Source organism: Belonocnema kinseyi, chromosome 7, assembly GCF_010883055.1.
Source record: "Belonocnema kinseyi isolate 2016_QV_RU_SX_M_011 chromosome 7, B_treatae_v1, whole genome shotgun sequence".
NCBI classification, from domain to species: domain Eukaryota; kingdom Metazoa; phylum Arthropoda; class Insecta; order Hymenoptera; family Cynipidae; genus Belonocnema; species Belonocnema kinseyi.
Window position 1 is genome coordinate 89123399 of NC_046663.1, and position 19967 is coordinate 89143365.

General features: G+C 30.4%; 1 protein-coding gene and 1 long non-coding RNA gene across 3 annotated transcripts in view; one reads left to right on the forward strand and one right to left on the reverse strand.

The window, feature by feature from the left end:
* LOC117177438 (protein prickle-like) overlaps window positions 1–19967 on the forward strand; it is a 495169-nt gene that overhangs the window by 249328 nt on the left and 225874 nt on the right. The window contains exon 1 of one of the 2 annotated variants that reach the window (XM_033368123.1): window positions 17016–17198. The exons of the other annotated variant lie outside the window; for it this stretch is intronic. The gene's annotated coding sequence lies outside the window, so the exon portion shown is untranslated. Of the gene's footprint in view, window positions 1–17015; window positions 17199–19967 lie in introns of those variants that run through there. 2 annotated transcript variants of the gene reach the window in all.
* The window catches only part of LOC117177440, a 7928-nt gene continuing 4951 nt past the window's right edge, over window positions 16991–19967 (reverse strand). Inside the window, exons 2-3 of the long non-coding RNA XR_004467697.1 lie at window positions 17138–17503; window positions 16991–17036 (exon numbers count right to left, since the gene is read on the reverse strand). This is a non-coding gene — a long non-coding RNA (uncharacterized LOC117177440). The remainder of the gene's footprint in view (window positions 17037–17137; window positions 17504–19967) is intronic.

Sequence of the window (19967 nt, forward strand, 5' to 3'; positions counted from 1 at the left end):
AATTACTTATCTTTAAGTACGTTTCCGAATTTCCCAGTAACTGCATATCGAAGCACAATTTTAAGAAAGTGTATTTATACCAAATTGAAAATTTTCTATTTTAATATAAATATTATATTAATATACGAATAATTATTGATCGAAGTCCTTAAGAATGCAGATATTCATAGTTTTGAGTTTGATGCAAGCTCTGGGGTCTCATAATTCGAGGTTGTTTGCCAGGAGGAGGAATATAAGCGTCGTAAAGACTCGTAAATTTTGGCTTTGGGAGACAACGGAAAATTCGATCGGAATGGTTTGAATTCTTGTCTCGAGTGACGTGTAGCAGGCACGTTTTTAGAATACAAATGTGGAAGACCCGTTTCGGGGTGGTTGGTTTCTTTATTCTCTCTTCTCAACCCCCTTCAAAGTCTCAGTCTAGAGATGGGTGGAGGCAGTCGGTAAGCATAATAGGCCATGGGTTTTTTTTGTCGTCAAGCTTGCAATGTTATTTCAAACAGAAGAAATATTACCTGGCTTCAAGAGATACAGAGCTTGAATTCGCAAATTTCCACAGTTCAATGCTTTTCACTTTTCGAATTGTATTTTTTCCAATATCGCAGAAAATATTCTGACAACAAAAGTTTTTAATTCGACTTTGACAATCCATTTAATAGAATCATAATTTCCCTAATCATCCCAAAAATTAGAAGAGTTGGAAAAGGGGACGGACTAGTCATCCCGATAATTCGGGACGACCAGCAAAGCGACTAAAAAATATTTAACTAGTCATCCCGACTTTCGGGACGACAAGACACTTAGTTTTTCAACTTACTAAACAGAGAAATTATGCCATAGACTTTGATTCCGTTCATTCAGAGTTCGGACAGGTATACAGACAGGCACTTAATTGGACGACTCCAATTAAGCAAATCTCCAAAATTTCCGTTTTTTCTTATTTAATACATTTTCAAAGATTCTATTATTTGTCCTGTTTAATAAGTTTGAAACTTTAGATATCTTTCAGAATTGCTTAGCAACCTCGAACTTCACAAACAATGTTGATTGTACTGATAAGTTTTTACTTGGTATAATTCGATCATAGATATTTTTAATATATAATTCTTATCTTATCAATTTCTACATGCATTAAGTTTTTGCTTGTGAGATATTTGTGTTTTATAAGCACATGGACATCTGTTACAACGTAATTGCAACCGTGATGCGAATAAGGCCAATTTTCACCTGAGATGTTCGTCTTATGATGCGGAACGTAAAAATGGGTGCCATGTAGGTCGGAGTGGATGCGTTTAGTGGTGGCGATCTGGCAAAGGTGTCAATTTTGAAAGTTAACTAACGTGACTCGGATAGGGTTGAAAATTGGTGTACATGTAGGGGATGACATTAGAAGAAGCACCTGTGCATTGTCAGGCACTTACCTGGATGCAAAAGTGTTGTCAGGCGTTGATCAAATTGATACATTTAGAGAAAACATTGATTAAAGAAATACCATAACAATATTACCATACGGATAACAAATTTCTTATTAATGTAATAGTATACCTGTAAAGGAGTATCTTTTCTCTTCTAAACATTTTCGAACCAGAGTGGGACCGGAGTAAAAACGATTCTAATTTTTACTGACTGAACAAAAACTGTTTCTTGTAATGATGAAGAATTTGATTAACATTGTAACTAATAAATATTTTGGTGCTTTGTTAAATATGTAATATAAATTGATATATTCCTTATATCATGGATTATATATTCCTTGAGTGTCCTTGTCATATATTTTTATTTCATAAAAATCAGTTTTATTAAATTGTTTAGAAATGTCTTCACCTTCTTAAAGATGTCAGGTAATCTCTAAGATGAAAAAAAGTTTTGTTAGATCCGTGTAGACTTAAAAACTATCCCTGTGTATTCCCGTCGATGTTGTGTCCCCAAGGGAAAAAATTACTTTTTCTACTGAATTATGTGACAGTCACGTGAATAGTAGTACTTTATTAGGACAATTTGTCAACAAATCTAAACTCTTATTGTTCTTATTTATTAATAATTATTGTGAGAAAATTAAAAAATGTATGTTACAATTAACAATTTAAAGTTACTAATTATTTGCAACATAATTTCGTAATTAGACCCCTTTTAATGTATGAGGCATTATTTCTCAACTAACATCTGTTTTAGTAATTTACATATGTAACTCTCTTAGGATTATAACTTTTTAAAAGTTTTTATTACACAAACCTTTTCATTTTTTTAAGACGTCACTCATTTAAGTACATTTTTTGGAGAGAAACCAAATTTTGTTGGGTTATGAAAATATCTTATCGTTATTATTCGTTACGATATTTTCTAGATTCAAAATGCTAATTTTATTTACGTGTAAAAATTCAACTGTTTTGTTGAAAATTCGTCTCTTTGAATAGGAAATCCGTCTTTTTGATATGAAAATTTATCTTTTGATAGAAAATTATCATTTTTGTTTGAAAATAGCCTGGAATTTTTTTAAAAGTTTAAGCGGCCACTCTGGTTTTTCCATCTTTAAATTTTGACTGTAAGATCAAGATACACTGAAAGACAATCCTCAGAAATGCAGAGTTTCTTTTATTCAAATTATTCCTGACATTCGATTCTGCGGTATCGATATTATTATGACGATGTCAGAATAGAAATGATGTTTCGTGTTTCGTGTATCACGTGTACCGGATCAGAATTCAGTGACTTCTGGGAATATAGCAGTAGAGGGTGAAATAAAGAGGAAAAAGTCGGAAGGGAACGAGAAAAGGTAAACGCTTTAGAAAATAAAACGTAACGATGGACTTGAAATGACAGACCGATAAACGTTGGAAATGAAAAGCTTTTCCTATTTTATACGGAAATGGGAACGAGGGCGCTTTGGACTCGATGAGCTTCCGGCCATTTATTGCAGTGTTGTTTCACTTAAATTATTTTCTTCCTCTTCCGCTATTTTCGCATAACACATGGCCAATGTTTGAAAAAGGGAGATTTAATTCTCTGACCTTTTTTTAGAAAAAAAGTTTAAACTTAGATAGCTGAACGTAATTTAGAAAGTTAACCGAGGGGTCGATAATTTTTAAGTTTTCAATTTGGAATTGTTTATTTTGTGCATCTAGCTTGAAATAGAACAAATTCAGATGCTTTTAACTGAATTCCTAGAGATTTTATATTTTATTGAACTCAGGTCAGGGACAAGTCATAGATTTTGGAAAAAATGCAAAAGGTAGGGAATTTCTGTAAGCAGCACTTCTAATTATTCCTTTTAAAAAACATTTTTAAACAATTTTTTAGGATAAAGTCCCTATAGTCGCTTTTTAAAATAAAAGTATCACTTTAGTTACTTTTTTCAATAAATTAACCCATGGGTTAACTACTATTGAATGCAGGTCTATACCTATTTCTCAATTTTTTTGAATTCTTCTGAAATATGTTTGGGTCTTTTTAAAGGTTCTAAAATTTGTTTGATATAGATCTTAGTAATTTGAAGGAGTTTGAAAGTATTTTTAATTATTGTAAGGCATTTAAAAATATATCAAGGAATTTTTAATATATTTCAATCACTTGCAAGGAATCGAAAGGATCTTAAAGAATTTAGGATGTTTCTCAAACTGCTAAGGAATTTTAAAAGCTTTAAAAAGTTTCTATGGACTAAAAAAGATTTCAAAAGAGATCTTGAAGAATTTTAATGATATTAAGGGATTTAAAATTTTTTTCTGAGGTTTTGAAGAATTTCCTAGACTTTCGGAAGATATGCAACGCTCTTGTAGGATCCACAAGGTTTAGGATATTTTTAATAATTTCAAGGTATTTTATGAGATTTTCGAGGATTTCAAAAATTATAAGGCATTTAAAAGTTCTCAAGATATTTAAATACTATCTAAGAATTTATTAACAAGGATTGAGAGATTTAATTTCGAGAGGTTTCTAAACATTTTAAGTATTTCAGCGTATTTAAAAAAAAATCTAAGAAAGTTTCAAGAGCTTCAAAAAGATTCAAGGAACTTCAAGATATTTCAAAGGACATGAAATATTTAAGGGTAGTTTTAATAATTCCAAGGAATTTTGAAGAGCTTTGACATATTTCAAGGGATCTTTAACGATATTAAAGGATTTAAAATTTTTCAGAGGGTTTTAAAAATACAAAAGAATGTTTAATTGATTTCAGTAATTAAATAGCATTTTAAATATTGTAGGGTATTTAAAAAAAATTAATGTATTTTTTTGAAAATTTTCAAGGTATTTCAAAAGATTTCACAGGGTTTGAAACATTTGAGGGTATGTTTAAAGATTTAAATAATTTTAAGAGCTCTACAAGGATTAAAATTATTTTAAGTCTAAGATTTTAGAATATATAGAACGATTTTTAAAGACCTGTAAGTTTTTAAGATAATTTAAAATGATTTTACGGAATCTAAGATTTCCGATGATTGCATCAAACATTACATCAAACTCTTTTTAATTCTGTTGAATTTCTTTAATCTTTTTTCAATCTTATCGAATTCAATTAATTTTTTGTATTTTTAATTTTTTTTAATTCACCTTAGATTTTCATAAAGTTCATAGAATTCTAATTTCATTTAAATCACTCCGATTTGACTGATATCAATGGAATATTTTGGATTTTTTCAATTTATTTTAATTCTTCTGAGTTTAACTTGAATTGTTATGAAGTCTTATGAATTTAACCTGAATTTATTCAAATTTACATTGAATTTTTATAAACTTCTTTAAACTCTTGAATTATTTGAAATTCAAAAGAACATAAGTATCGTTATTAATGCACATTTGTCATTTGTAGTGATTCTCCGGGCTCGAAATTAGTCTTTTTTCACTTTTCACTTTTTCAAGTAAATTAGACTGACGCAGCCCTGCAAATAATGAATTTAAATATAAAATTGTTTTATTTCACTTATGAAAGATTCTGAATTAAAAATATTACCAGATTAGAATTTTTGTCTTTAAATATTATTATCCACATCACACCAACCACCGGTAAGTCATAATGCGATAAGTCATATTTGCTGCAAGTCAAATTTTGGTAAGTCACATTTTTGAATGATAGATGCCGCAATGTGAATTATCACAAATGTGACTTACATTTGTGATAATTCACATTGCGTTATCTATCATTCAAAAAGATTGGAGACCACAACAAATTGCAATAAAGTAGCGGTGTGTCTTTAATTATTTTTTTGACCAATCAAACCAGTGTCCATGGGACGTTGGTAAGGGATAGAGGTGTAAACTGAATTATTTCTGTAACTTATCACAGGGGTGTCTTCACAATTTCATCAATTTTTTCTGTATTTGAAATTTTTCTGTATGAGAGGTGTCGCGAACGTGACTACCCGATAATGCTAATAGCCTCATATATGACTTGCTGTTTTTTGGCCAATTTTTGGTGGACTTCATATTTTTTAAAATAAAAATTGCGCGAATGTGACTTGCCGCTTTATGGCCAATTTTTTCTGAACTTTAAATTTTTTCGAATAGCGATGCTGCAATGTGACTTGCTGCAAATGTAAGTTGCCACAAGTTTGACTTGCCAGGGGTTGGCTTGACTTAACTCTGAATATTAATGTTTAATAAAAATTAGAAGTAAGTCAGAGAAAAGATAAGGAATTTGAAAACCACAGTTTCGCGTCCTGCCTGAACATGCTTACGATTTTAAAACATTCTTTAATTGTTACACAGTCAAACTCGGAAATAACGCCTGTTTTGGAGATAGAGGAGGTGGAGAACAAAACCAGATAGAGTGCCGCTTCGAATGAAAACGTTTTTCTTTGTCACGTCGACGACTACCGCACGCTTCCCGCAGCTCCTTTTACTCCTACCTGCGGCGCGGCGTTAATTCTATTGGAAGGGATATATCCGGGGCGTTATATCCGAGTTTGACTGTATTTGAAACGTTTATGATTTAAAGTTCCTTATTTAAATTAGTATATTTCGTGATCCCTTGTGAAAAAATCGATTGCAAAGAAGAAATTTATCTCATATGGAGATTCGAGGAGCGTTAATTTCTGTGGGAATTCTGGGAAAGGGCTAATTATTTATTAGGTGGATTCAGTGTTTCAGAAGTAAATCTCATTGTTTCCGGTGAGCAGATACGAAACTCTTCAGGTCTTGGTTCCTCTCTCTCTTGATTTATCTCGCACTGTATTGCTCTCAATAGGACCCTCTCTTTCTGGTCGAGAACCCTCGTTGGAAATTCGAAGTGGAGGCGTCGAGTTCCATTAGACCCTCGGCCTCTGTAGTACTCGATATAGTAGTGTGTATAGTTGCGAGGGTGGGTTATAGACCCCTCGCCCAGCATACGCTCCGCGTTTTCCATACTACCAAATAGAATTTGTGGTCGTCCCGTGGATGCAAACGTTTGAATTCGTCGCCCTGATGCTAAATCCGCCTCGGAAGTTGCGATTTCTTCATACTTCCGGAATCAGTTTTATTTCTTTTTTATTTCTTTTCCAAACTATTTCTTCAGAGTTCGCAATTTTTCTACGATATTTGTCACAAATTAAATTACCGTCCGGTATGAAGAGAACTTTTTCGAAATTAGCTGACATGGGCATCATTTTTATAACAGAAAGAAAACGTAGGTGTAGGATAAATTAAAAACAAAATTTGTCTCTTTTTTTGTTATTATTTCAGCCGTTCCCAAATAAAATCGTACATAAATGAGAGTCCAAAGTAGGAGTTTAATCCTTTTACAGTCTGATGAAAAGAACATAATAGTGGCAAAAATGTTTTCGAGAAAAAACAATCCAGAATCACGTGATATTTGCAGAATCAATGTTTTTTGGGTCGTTGAATCCAAATCCGAAGTTAGATTGTTAAATTCAAAATTGCGAATCCAATATGGTGGACATAAAATAGTAAACATGTTTTGATGTGGATAAAATTGGTATAGTTAGGTTTTTGGGGTCGCTAATTTCAAATATATTGTTGTCTTTTCAAAATTCAAAATGGCCGATCCAATTTGAAGAACATAAATTATTTAAAGTATTTGGATATAAACAAAATTGCTGATACTTAAAGGGTTTTGGGATCGCTGATTTCAAATCGGGTATTCCATTTTTTAAATTCAAAATTTCAGATATATTGTGGCAGATCAGAATCATCAAAAATGCTTGGTACTAGATGGGATTATTGATAATCACGCTACTTAATTTTTTTTTTAATCCACTATCAGATTGTAAATCAGCAACCCCAAAAACCAAAGTATCATCAATTTCATCAAGGCCCGAAAATTTTTGATGATTCATGTCTGTACGCCTCGACACAATTCACTCCTCTCCCTTCCCTTTGCCAGGTCCGTACGTTTAGACTCATCCGTGCTATAAACGTACAAAAACATACGGACTTTCCGGACGTTTAGACTCGGCCTTTTATTTAACAAATAATTCGAAAGTCGTTTCTCAAGAAAGTTGCGATAAGGGGTAAGTCTGGCAGCATCCGTCCCAGGTGTTCGATGCCCTCGCTCAATTTGACGAGCGGTCGCCAAAGGGTAGTATACCGGATGTCGTTTACATGGAAATCGTTCATCGGGGAGAGACTTGCTGAGATAAAGTCCAGATTTTCGCATGACCGAGTACATAAGCGGAAATTTATGTAAAGTCATCAATCTACTTCACTTATAAAATTACGGTATATGGTTTCTCTGAAATCCGAAAAGCAAATATGTCCCAGGATGTTTCTAAGAATCAGTAGTATGGATTTTTTTAAAAGAAGTCTCTGATTCCGTTGCAATCTTTACATTCTGCCTTGCGTGACTCCATTAAGTGCCTTTTCAGTCCTGACGGCTCTACATAAATAATTACCTTGTGACTGAATAAATAATGGTCGATTCAGATTTTATCGTTTTCGTCACTTTCATGAGGATTGACAAGATAATTAGGTGATGATTATTTATTATTGCCTGCATGTCGTTTGGTGCTCGGGAAAATGTCATACTTAGGTAGGTATGCGTGCATACAATGAGTCGTATTTAATATTTTTCACGATTTCATGTATTATATTCATAAATTAAGACAATAGTCGAAAAAATAATACAGGGTGGCTATATTAAACTGCAACGTTTTAGAACACTTTTTTTTACATGTATGAAGTTTAATGCATTTAAAAAAATGGTGGAAAACATTTAAATTTCACAAATTTATGTCGAATTTTATATATGGCCGCATTGAGCACGAACTATGGCTCTGACTCGGTCGTCAAACGAGTCTCACGCTGCACGAATGTGCTCCTACGGGATCTTAGGCCATTCACGAAGAAGGGCTTTCTTGAGCGCATCAACACTCTGGTGTTTTTTAGTGTTGACCTTGGCTTGCAAAGTGCCCCTAACCAAAAATTCGTGAATGGATGAAGATACCGCAGGAACACATTCGTACATCGTGCAACTCTGTTTGTCGGCCGACTCAGAGCCATAGTTCATGCTCAAGGCGGCCATACCAAAGATTCGTCATAAATTTGTAAAATCTACGTGGTTTTCACTATTTTTGTTTAATTTCTTTAATAAAATTAAATTTTACATACTAAGAACAGCGTTCTAAAAAGTTGCAGTTCAATTGGACCACCCTGTAAAATATTTTAAAAGATATCTGAAAAATTAAGGTTTTCCTTATACAAATTTTGAAAATGTCATAGTGTAAAATTCTATTTCCAATAAAACATTGATATTAAAAATTTCAAATTTATGATCTGCAGATATTATTATTATTATTATTATTATTATTATTATTATTATTATTATTCAATACAAGGATTCAAAAATAAGAATTTAAAATTAAAGAACTTCCTTCAATGTTTTTAAATATAAGGCATCCCAAATTTGATATAGAAGGACAATTTTAGGATGCCAGATTATTGAAAAATGATCTTCTTTATAGGCATTGAAAATTAATTTTTGCTCATTTATTTAATTCAATAATTCATTTACGTCCATTTTACTTTTATTTATCATTTATTTTTCTAAATTAAAAATTTTAAATTGAGATAAATTTCTATTTTCTCGAGAAAATCATATTATAGCATCCTCGTATCTCGGTAGGAAGATTTTATTTTTGTAAAGAAAAATAAATGGGATTTTCTATCGCTTCTAAAAGCCAATTTTCAAAACCTATGAAATTGAAACTAAATGTTCTTGACGATTTACTCGAAATTGGCAAAGTTTTGTTAATCAAACCTTTTTTCGTCGCATTTAGAAACTTAATATCTCGAGAGTAAGTTATTATTTCTCATTTAAACTGGAGAGTACAATTTTTATCGCAATCCTCAGTCAGCCTGTTCCGATGTATGGTCATCTTCACTTTGAAATTGTTTGAAATTTTCTCGAAACTGGAAACAGTTTTTTAATCTAAGTTTTTTATTTAGATTCCGCAAAGCTTCAACTCGAAAGTGAACTTTTGTTTTATCTTGAAATATTTATTTAAATTTCACAAAATGCAAAAATAAATACTAACCTACTGTAAATTTAAAGCATTTGAACAAAAATGGAAATAAAATACTTGAAAATTAAAGGATTTAAAAAGCCCCCCCCCCCCTCTGAACTTGTTTCATTTTTCGCAAAGATAAATGCTTATTTTTTTAATTAAAAAAAAAGTTTTAACCACGTCCCTGAAACCTTAAACAACCCCGAAATGATTATAAGTATTAATTAACGTTAATTTCCGTAAAAATAAGAAGTGTTTTGCAGGAAATACAACTGATGGTACCAGAAGCCGAAAAAAAAATTTCACCCCATTAGAACAAAAATACTAACCGTAATCGTGAAACAATACCATTTCATAAGGTTTGCAATATCAAGTTGCGCATTTTGAAAATTTTACTTGTAGTTCTTTGGATGTAATTCTTTGGATAAAACAAAAACGCGAATTTATCTTCTCACTAAATGGAACAAGTTTAGGGGGTACGTGTTAAAAAAAAAACATTGTGTACACGTAACGACGGCTATCTTAAAAACAATATTCCCGAAAAAATGTTTTAGATAACTAAATTTGTTTTTCTTTTAAGTTACATTCAAGGAAAACAAGTTCAGCAATTAAAAACTTAATGCCATAGCCCTCAACCAAATTAATTACTTTTTTCCAAAAAGTTAAGAAAATTTTTAAACCGGGTTTTCGAAAAAATTCAAATTCTCATTTATTTTTTTAGACATTTTTTTCTTTCTCTTTTGAAATATGTTTCCTTGATACTTCTGAGTTTTAAGTTCTCCAAATTCTTGATGAAATTTCTCAGTAGAGTAAAAGTTTGTATTTAGAGTTTGTCACTAAGTTTTGGAGAAACTGTCAAGTTAATTGGTAGCAATTAGTAGAACAAACGAAAAAGAGGGAAGAAAATAGAACAAATTGTCTTGCCATATTGTGTTGCAGACGAAACACGTACGCGAGGTTTGGAGGTTGGGGCTGGAGCGAGGTGGTAAAGGGGGTGGGGTGTAAAAGGCTTTTGTGGGGGCGATACGTCAGGCAGGTCTCATCAGCCGAACAGCTACCTATCGTCGGTGAATACCAATTCGACAGTCGGGAGGGACGCTTGTTCTCTACATTCTATGGCAATTCATAGCGAATTCTGTAAATCCATTTCTATGGAATGATAAGCTATATTTTATGCGGAAAAATGATATTTGTAGTGTCTAAACTCATCCGCACCTAAATTAGTATCAATAATAATAATAATAATAACGGAGATCACAATATGTCTTTATTTGACCTAATTCCCCGTTGTCCCCCATAAATTTAAAAATTCTCATAAAACACCTAAAATCGAGAATTTTTACCCAATTATCCCCTTTTAGCCCTTGATTGCAAGTATTCAAATTATTTTTTATGAATAATAAAGATATATTCAAGACATTAGACAACAAAAGGCTTTAGAAAAGATTCTTATTGAGTTTCTGCTGATAATAATTTCGAATATTTTCTGAACGATTTATTTGGAACGAAATCCGAAAGGTAAATGATGAATTCGATACTTACAAATTAAAAAGATCTTTATGGAGGTAACAGGTTTCACAGGTTAATATTCTTTAAGATTTATGATTTTTTATGATATACGATATGATCGATTCATTTTCATGAAGTATAGGAATAAATTCTTTCGAAGAAAATGAATATATAGGTACTAATATAAAATTCAAATTAAAGCGCTTTTTCTCGAAATTAAAATTATTGCATTTTCGACAAAATAGATGAATTGTTAACCAAATATTTGGATTTTTAACTAAAAATGTTAATTTCCAACCAAGAAGATAATTTTCAACCAAAAAATACGAAGTTTCCTCCGAAGAGATGAATTTCTAACTAAAATTATGTATCTTTAACCCAAAAAATTAATTTTACGCACAGTAATTCAAATTTCCACCAAGTAGTGGAATTTTTCATTATAAAATGAATGCTCAAAGAAATATATTACGGTTGATATTTCAGCCAAAATAGATTAAAATTTTTAATTAAAAAGAATTGAATTCAACCAAAAAGGCTAATTTTTTACAGAAAAGTGTAATTCTGAAAAAAATCTAATTTTTAATTAGATATTTGAATTTTGTACCAAATTATTACATTGTCAAGCAAAAATGATGAATTTTCTGCAAAATATTGCAATTTTCAACCTGAATATGTGAATCTTTAACCGAAAACGATTTTTCAATAAAGGCAGAATGAATTTTCAACCAATTATTTGCAGTTTGAATCCGAAAAGACGAATTTTCAAGAAAATATGGTCAAACCTAAATTATGAATTTTCAAAAACAAAATTCAGTTTCTAGCAAAAAGACCAACTTTCTACAAAATAGTTTAATTCTCAACCCTAATATCTAAATTTTAACCAAAAAAACTCAATTTTCAAACCAGCAATTGAAATTTTAACCAAAAAGCATGACTCCAAAAAAATTATTGAATTTTTATCAAAATAATTAAATTTTCAACCAAATAATAATATTCTTAATCACAAAAAAAATGAATTCTCTACCAAAAATATAATAGTATACTTTGTAAATTTTCTAACTAAGAGGAAGAACCAACAATAGTTTTTATTTTATTATAGGCTTGTATTATCTTTGTTCGCAATTATATGGAAGAATGAGAAAAAAAGGGAAAGACTGTGAAACCTACGATAAATATTTGCGAATTTTAAGTGAATTTTAATGCTTTGAAATTGTGCAATAAAATACGTAAACCAAGGTATTAAAGCTAAATATGTTAGTTGCGTTTAAATTTTTATTTTCATATAGTTTTTCATTTTTTTTTAATAATAATTGTTTTCTTTTTTTACATTATAATCTTTTTTTTCTGTCACTAAACGGGTGAAAGTAAATTATAAACAAATTTAAAAGTCTAAGAAAGCAAAAAGAGAACAACTAAGTTTTTCAAAAAGCAATTGTGCTTTTTTAATTATATATTTCCATCTTACTTACAAAATTCTATGAGAATATCACTCATATTAGAGAAATCCAAACATGTGCATTAATATTCATGTAGTTCATCTATTTTCCAGTCTTATATCTTCTTGAATTTTTTCTGATGTATTTTTATTAGTAGAAAGTAAAAAAAAAAACTTTACTTTACTCAAAAGTAAACTTTATAATAACGGCATGTGGTTGAATCAGAATAAACAAAATCGCATAAGAGAAATTGGTCTAACAATAATAATTTCTTATTATTTTGACGTTTATTATTCATGATTTTTTAATTAAAGAATTCATAGAAAGAGAAAATTAATCTAGTTGATTAATTCGTGTAATTAATCAGCGCGGCTTTTGATTTAAACTGCTTAATTAAACTGTCTCATCCGAATGCTAGATCCCATGATAAGAACAAAGTATAAAATTGGAGATTTTTTTCCTATGGGGTCTCCTCCTCAGTTCTTGAAATGGTTAATTCCATTAGCTTAAATAACCACAGAACTTTTGTAATTGAAGAATAAAGCAGAAAATAAAGTTGAATAACTCGCTTTCTAGTTAAATTAAAATCTTCCCTTACTCTTGATAATTTGAACAAGATTATTTATTAAAAAATGGTTCATTCTGAACTAGCAATCAAGTTAATAAACACTTCAGGGTGACTTCTAAAAAATATTGTCAGTTACCAAACATTTTCCCAAGTATTAAAAAATCAAACAATATTATCAGACTTTTCAGAACTTAGGGTTCATTTTTATTGTCTGAAAAAAGCTTTTTCATAAATTTCATAACGTTTCAGGTCTCGTAGCAATGCTGAGAAAATATTGATAGAAAAGAGACATTTTACTTCAGATGAAAAGCATGATTTTTTTCAATTTATTTATGAATCGGATAATGTTGAATTTTTAACAACAACGAAATGGATTATCAACCAAAAATATAATCGTTGCATTTTCAGTTTAAAAAATTAATTTTCCACCAAAAAAGGGAGATTTTTCTTTGAAATATCTTCAGGTTAAAAGAATTAACATTTTATTATTTATTCGTAACAATTAGCGTTCAGAAGCTGTTCGGCATTCACGAGCCGACCCGATAATAGTCTTGCGGACTGGTTCTAATTGGCGGGGTACCCATTTTTTTAAAACAGATTTCCAAGAACTTAAAAGGATTTTAGCAGAATGAAAGAGATTTAAAAGATTTGAACAGCTTTCAGAGGAACTCATAGAATTTGCTAAGATGTCAATTTTTGTAAGGAATGATCAAAACTTTTAAAAGTTTCAAAGAATTTAAATGAATTTTGAATATTTAAAGGCAGTCCAAAGAATTTCAAAAAAACTAATTAAGGGCTTCAATATTGTTTCAATGATTTCAAGGGATTTTAATTTAATTTAAATTGATTTTATTTTGAAAGAATTCGTAGGATTTTTTTAAGATTTTAAAGTATATTTAATGATTTCAGGGTACTTCATAGAATTTTAAAGATTAAAAAAAACTTGTATGGCATTTTAAGTGAATATTAATTAATTTTAATAGACTTCCTATGATTTGAATGATTTTTGGATAATGTCAAATATTTCTGTTAATATGCGATTTTAAAAAGATTCGAAATATTTGGAATGTTTTCATATGATTCATAAGATTTTATGATATTAATAAAGATTCCAAGGGATTTTAACGAGTTTTGCAAGGTTTATGAGGATTTCAGTAAGTTTAGGAGAGTTTTTAACGACTCTCAATAAGGAATTTTAATAAACTTCGCAGGATCTCAAAGGATTTCATAGAAACTCAAATATTTTAAGGGATTTCACGGAATATAATCATTAGATTTCATTTCAGTTCTGGAAATTTCAATAGATTTTATAATATTTTAATGTATTTCAAAGACTTGAAAAGATTTTCAAATATTTCAAGATATGTACCAAGATTTCAAAGGATTTTAAAGATATAATTATATTTTAAAACGGTGCAAGCAATTTTCAATTTTTCAACTTTTAAAAAATTGTTAAGGATTAAAAAATTTGTCCTGATATTTTAAAGGATTTCAAGGAGTTTTTTGAGAAATTAAAAAGGATTTTTATTTTTTATAATATTTTAATAAATTTCAAAGAATTTTTACATAAGAAGTGAGGGATTTCAAGAATTTCAAGAAGTTTAAGGAAATTCAAAGAAATTAGCAAGATGTTAGGAAAAGATATCAAGGAATTTTCATCAGCTTAAAAAAATAACTGAGCATTGCAAAAGATTAAAAAATATTTGACATATTTTAGGGTATTTCCAAGCTTTTTAAGGAATTTTCGAGATGTTTAAAATATTTGAAGACATTTCCAAGGATTTTAATGATTTAAAGGAATTTAAAAATATTTCATACGCGTTTAAAGATTTTCCTACAGTTTTAGAAGATTTTGTGGAATTTTATAAGACCTATAAGATTTTAGGATATTTTATAAGATTTGAAGGGATTTTTGAAGGACTGTAACATTTCCGAAGATTTCAATGATTTGAAGAGATTTTAAAAGCTCTCAAGATATCTCAATGAATTTTCCAGGATTTCAAGAAATAACGCCAGATTTGATGGTATTTTACGGGGGTTTCAATGGATCTTATTCAAATTCGTATTGAACGATTTTGAATTGAAAATTATTCAAATCAACGAAACGTTACTATATAAGCTCTCAATATATTATTTTGCAATTTTGAAAGATTTAATAGCGTAACCAGGCGAAACTGTCCGGAAAATGTTTAATATTTGAATTTAAAACTACAATATTGTGAAATTTGAAAGTGGAAACCTTCGAAAATTAGGAAATTTCAAATTAAGCATTTTCGAATTTAAGCGTTTGGAAGCGAAAAAGCTTTAATTTAAAAAACTTTTGAATAAACTGCTGTTTCAGAATGGGTCGTTCAAAATTATAATATTAAATTGTAGTTATAGAAACTTAAAAGATGATAAATATAATTAATTAGTATCATGTCATTTAGTATCAGGTGACATACAAACTGATTGAATAAATTTTGTTATTAAAACGTGTAATTTTTGAAAAAAAAATCATTGTCCTTTTCACTGTTACAAATTGAAGAATTTTAAATATCGCAAAACCTTAAGGTTTAATTATTCCAAAAACTTTAAAAGTAATATGCTTTCTAATTGGAAAATTTCAAAATTAATCTCGACATTAATGAATTTAAACTTGAAGCATTAACCCGTTCACCGTAGGGGGAGGGGGGAGTCGATTTGACCTACGCCGAAATTTTAAATCGGTGTCATTTGTGAACCAAGTTATAACACGGGTCCTTATCCCTATCTAAAAAATTTTAACTCTAGGATAGAAGCCTGACGCATAGTTTCGAGTCACTTGTATCTTTCAGTCAGCTATATGGTGCAGTCAAAGTGCAGTTACATTTCAATAAAGTTATAACGATAATAGGAGCACGAACGATAACAGGTGCATTTACCATACGATTTCACTTGATATTAGTTGAATAAAAAAATCATGGTCCTCTGTGTACATATTTAGATAAAAGAAATTTCTGTTACTAAATAAATGGTCTTGCATAGAACAATGTTTATATTTCTATCAAAACCTCCTACATTCACACCTAAAATAATGCATGAGTTCATGTTGAAAATTAAGGTTTTCAATTCCGTCAAAATTTCTTGCAACTTTTTTCCGTTGGGAGGCACACTCTTCCCCTTTAATTTCGTTTTTTAAACGTTCAATTTCGTTAATTTGTCTCCGAGTTATGAATTTTGGAATAAAATTATTTTTTATATGAGTTTATTTGTTTATTGCTAATTATATCAACAATAATTTAAAAAAATACATATTGCAAAATGGTACCTTTAAGCAGAAGGTTCAAACAAGAACCATGAATTCTTTCTGATTTTTAGGAACACGTTTTTGATTTTTTTAAAGCATCGGGTCGAATCGACCCCCCCCCCCTGTGGTTAAGTGGTGAAAAAAACCCTACGGTTAATGGGTTAAAAATGGAATCTGGAATCTGAAATGGAATTTGAACAGAATAAATAAATGTTAAATTCTCATAATGATATCCAGTAAAAACTATCTTTCTACGACCGTTTAAAAATGTAAGTTTTGGATTTAATCTTATAAAAGGACAGACTTTATATATCAAAATAATGCAAGATTATCCTAATATATGATTTTTTAAATTGGCAAGGGTCCCTGATAAAAGAGTCTTTATCGCTCTTTATCATATCTCTTATTGCAACGCTATAAATCCGGGGGATGGTTTCGTTCCGGCCACGTGCTTGGACCCGAACTTTTCCGAACTAATTCGAGCCACTCCGAACTCCAGATTTTAACTCAGCAGCTTTATCGGAATTTCAGTTGAATGCGCGTGCTGCTCCTATCAGCACTCTCATGTTGAGGGTATCGCTTTTCTCCTCTTCTTTCCAACTTTTCTCACTTTTCATACAATTTTCACTCTTATAAGTCATATGATTTCTCAATATTTTAAATAAATATGATAGTAAATATCTCAAATTTTCATAAGATCGTAATTTTTTTATTTTTTCATTCAACTTTTTGAATACAACTAATTTTCAAAGTTGATGGATTTTAATCGCTTCTGGATTATTCAGTAAAGTGCAATCAAAAGAATGTAGACGTTCATCATTTTTCTGGAAAAGAGTGGTTTTCTATTAGAAAATGTAAAGTTATGATCGGTAAGTTGATACCCGTGACAAGTGATAGTTTTTATTTAAGTTCGTTTGCGTGGTACCTTTTTTGTTAGCTGATTGACATTCTCGATGGCTGTTGCCGAGGTGGAGACTCGATAAGAGGTAATTAATTTTCAATTTTTCTCGCCAAGATGTGGCGCGCAGTGCATACTGAATTCCACGATCAACCACTTGATTTTCATTTTGAAATCCATTTTTACGGGATTCTTGCAATTAAATCTCCGATAGCAAAGAATTTTCTTTATAGGCGAAAAAAAACTGCTGGTATAAGCTGAGGCCAGCAACTTGAGCTTGTCATCACTTTTTCTGATCTTCTTTGGATCAATTAGGAAGTAATCATTACGGGAAATTTATTTCAGTAACTAGCAGTAAACGTCTGTCGATTTTTATTTCTTGAAGTTAGAAATCTAAACAATTAGAAAATCCATCATTGAAAAAGATTCTAAACATTGACTTTTAAACATTTCTGAAATTATTCTGGAGGCACTTGATTCAAGATTATTCAATTACAAATCCTTTGCCTAGGAAATTGTGGAACTATTAAGTTAACTTGATATTCTACGATTTGAGAGAATTAAAAAGAAACAGACTATTTCAGTGTTTAAAATGGTAACCAAACTATTTGGAATATTTAAAATTAAAATTATTAAATTCAAAACTGACTAAAATTGTAACCAAACAATTTAGAATATTTAGATCTAAAATTATTAAATATAAAACTGACTATCAAGGTTTTCAATAACAAATTTTGCAATTTGGTGAGAATTAATAGTGAATTTTTTCTGACATTTTTACTATATAAACTTGAAACTATTATCGAATCGCAGAAATTTTAATTAAAAAATATTGAATCATTAAGGCTGTTAGTTAAAAATTAGGTTGTATCTAGTCGCCCCGACAAAATTATTGGAGTTGGGTAAGGGGATGAACTAGTCGTCTCCAAAATTCGAATATTCTGTTTATAAATATATATTCAGAATATTCAATATAAATCTAAAATGTTTCAGGGTGGCCTCTAAGAACAAAAATAATTTTCTGGTAATTTCACAGTTGTCAAACATTTTTCCAATTCATCAATGATGCTTATGTTTATTATAAATAGCATGAATAACGCTATCGTACTCGGGAAAAAGAGTTGACAATTTCAGAGATGATAAATATGATTAATAAGTACATAACATGTAGTATCAAGTGACATTCAAAGTGATTGGATAAATTATTTTACTAGACAATGAGATTTCTGTCCAAAAAAATCAGTGTCATTTTCACCATTGAAAATAAAAGAATTTGAAATATTATGAACCTTTAAAGTTAAATTGCTCTGTAAAAGTTAAAAATTAGGTCATTTCTGTTTGAAAACTTTCAAAATTATTCAGTTCAAGCTTAAAGCGTTCAAAATTATTAATTTTTAAATTTTTCACCATGACTTTTATAATACAATCATTTTTATTCTAATTTCCAAAATGATTGACTTTAAAATTAAGGGGAACGACTTCATGTTGAAGACAATTTTATAAAATGTCAAATTGACACTATGTGTACTAATAAACTGTCGCATTAACATGACAGAAAAAGTCGCGAGTTAGAAACCATCCGAAAAGGGAGTGGAAACAGAGGTACTTCAATGTGGACAGAATGAATGAATATAGTAGATTACTACGTAAAAAAATCCAGCTCGAACAAAAATGCCTTCATCACATTGGATTGAACTTTGAAAACTTTGAGTTCATTTATCATAGATAAGCAAATTAGAGGATAAATCTTATGTAACCCTTTTCATGATCTTTGAAAGGATTCGTTTGAATCGTTTTCATTTTCGAAGACAGAAGTAGTTGCAGGTTTCGTGTTCACAAGAAATAAAGATATGTAAAGCTCTCGGGTGCAGGTTTCGTGCCTCGGTTCCATAAACGATGATTCTACGAGCTCGTTTCCTACGGCTCATGTGACAATGCTGATTTCGTCGGTTCTTCGGGAAGGCAAACTTTGCAAAAAGTATAAAAGATATAATCTTAAATTTTAAATCTTAAATTAAAACGAAGATATTTATTTTTAAGTTTTTCAGACATCAAAATTTTCAAAATTCTTAAATTTTTTTTCAATTTAGGATTATATCACAATTTTCTAATAGTTTCTTAATTTTAAACAGTTGCACATTATTTCTAATCTGCAAGGGTTTTTCTCGTGAATGAGTACTTACCTTTAATATTTCAAATATTATAGCGAGTAGTTTATTGGTCTATACTGTTTTATAAGAAATAATAATTAAAAATTTTAAACAAAATTTCTTTTAAGGAAGAGCATTATAAAAATGGGCACAGTATATTTTTCTTTAGGGACAAATTTGGGTTTGGGGAGGACTGAGAAATGAATTACGGGGACAATGAGGGGATCAAGTTTGGGTCTGGGCAGAGCTTGGAATAAAACATGCGGATAATGAGGGGGTCATGTTTGAGCCTGGGGAAAGCTGTTGGGCTTACGGGGAAAACGAAGGGGTCAAGATTGGGTCTTGGGAGGGCTGTAAAGGGGTACGGATACAATAAAGGGTTGAAGTTTGAGCCTGGGGAGAACTATCCGAATAAAAATGCTTCGACTTCAGTTCGACTTGCATTGCCCCCAATCAAGACATGTTGAAGTCGAAAAGTTCGACTTGAACATGTCTCAGTTTTGAGACGGAGCCAGACTTCAATTTATGTCTTGGAGAGAAGTTTTTATGTCTTGCAGACATAAATTTATCTCTTGAGTTGAATTTTTACGACTCCAACACGTGCGGTTTATAACTTCGAGCGTATGCTTGCCCTAACAAAAAGGGTAATTCTAACAGTTATAAAAGCTAATCTTTCTGAATGGTTAAACAATCTTGTATATTTTTGT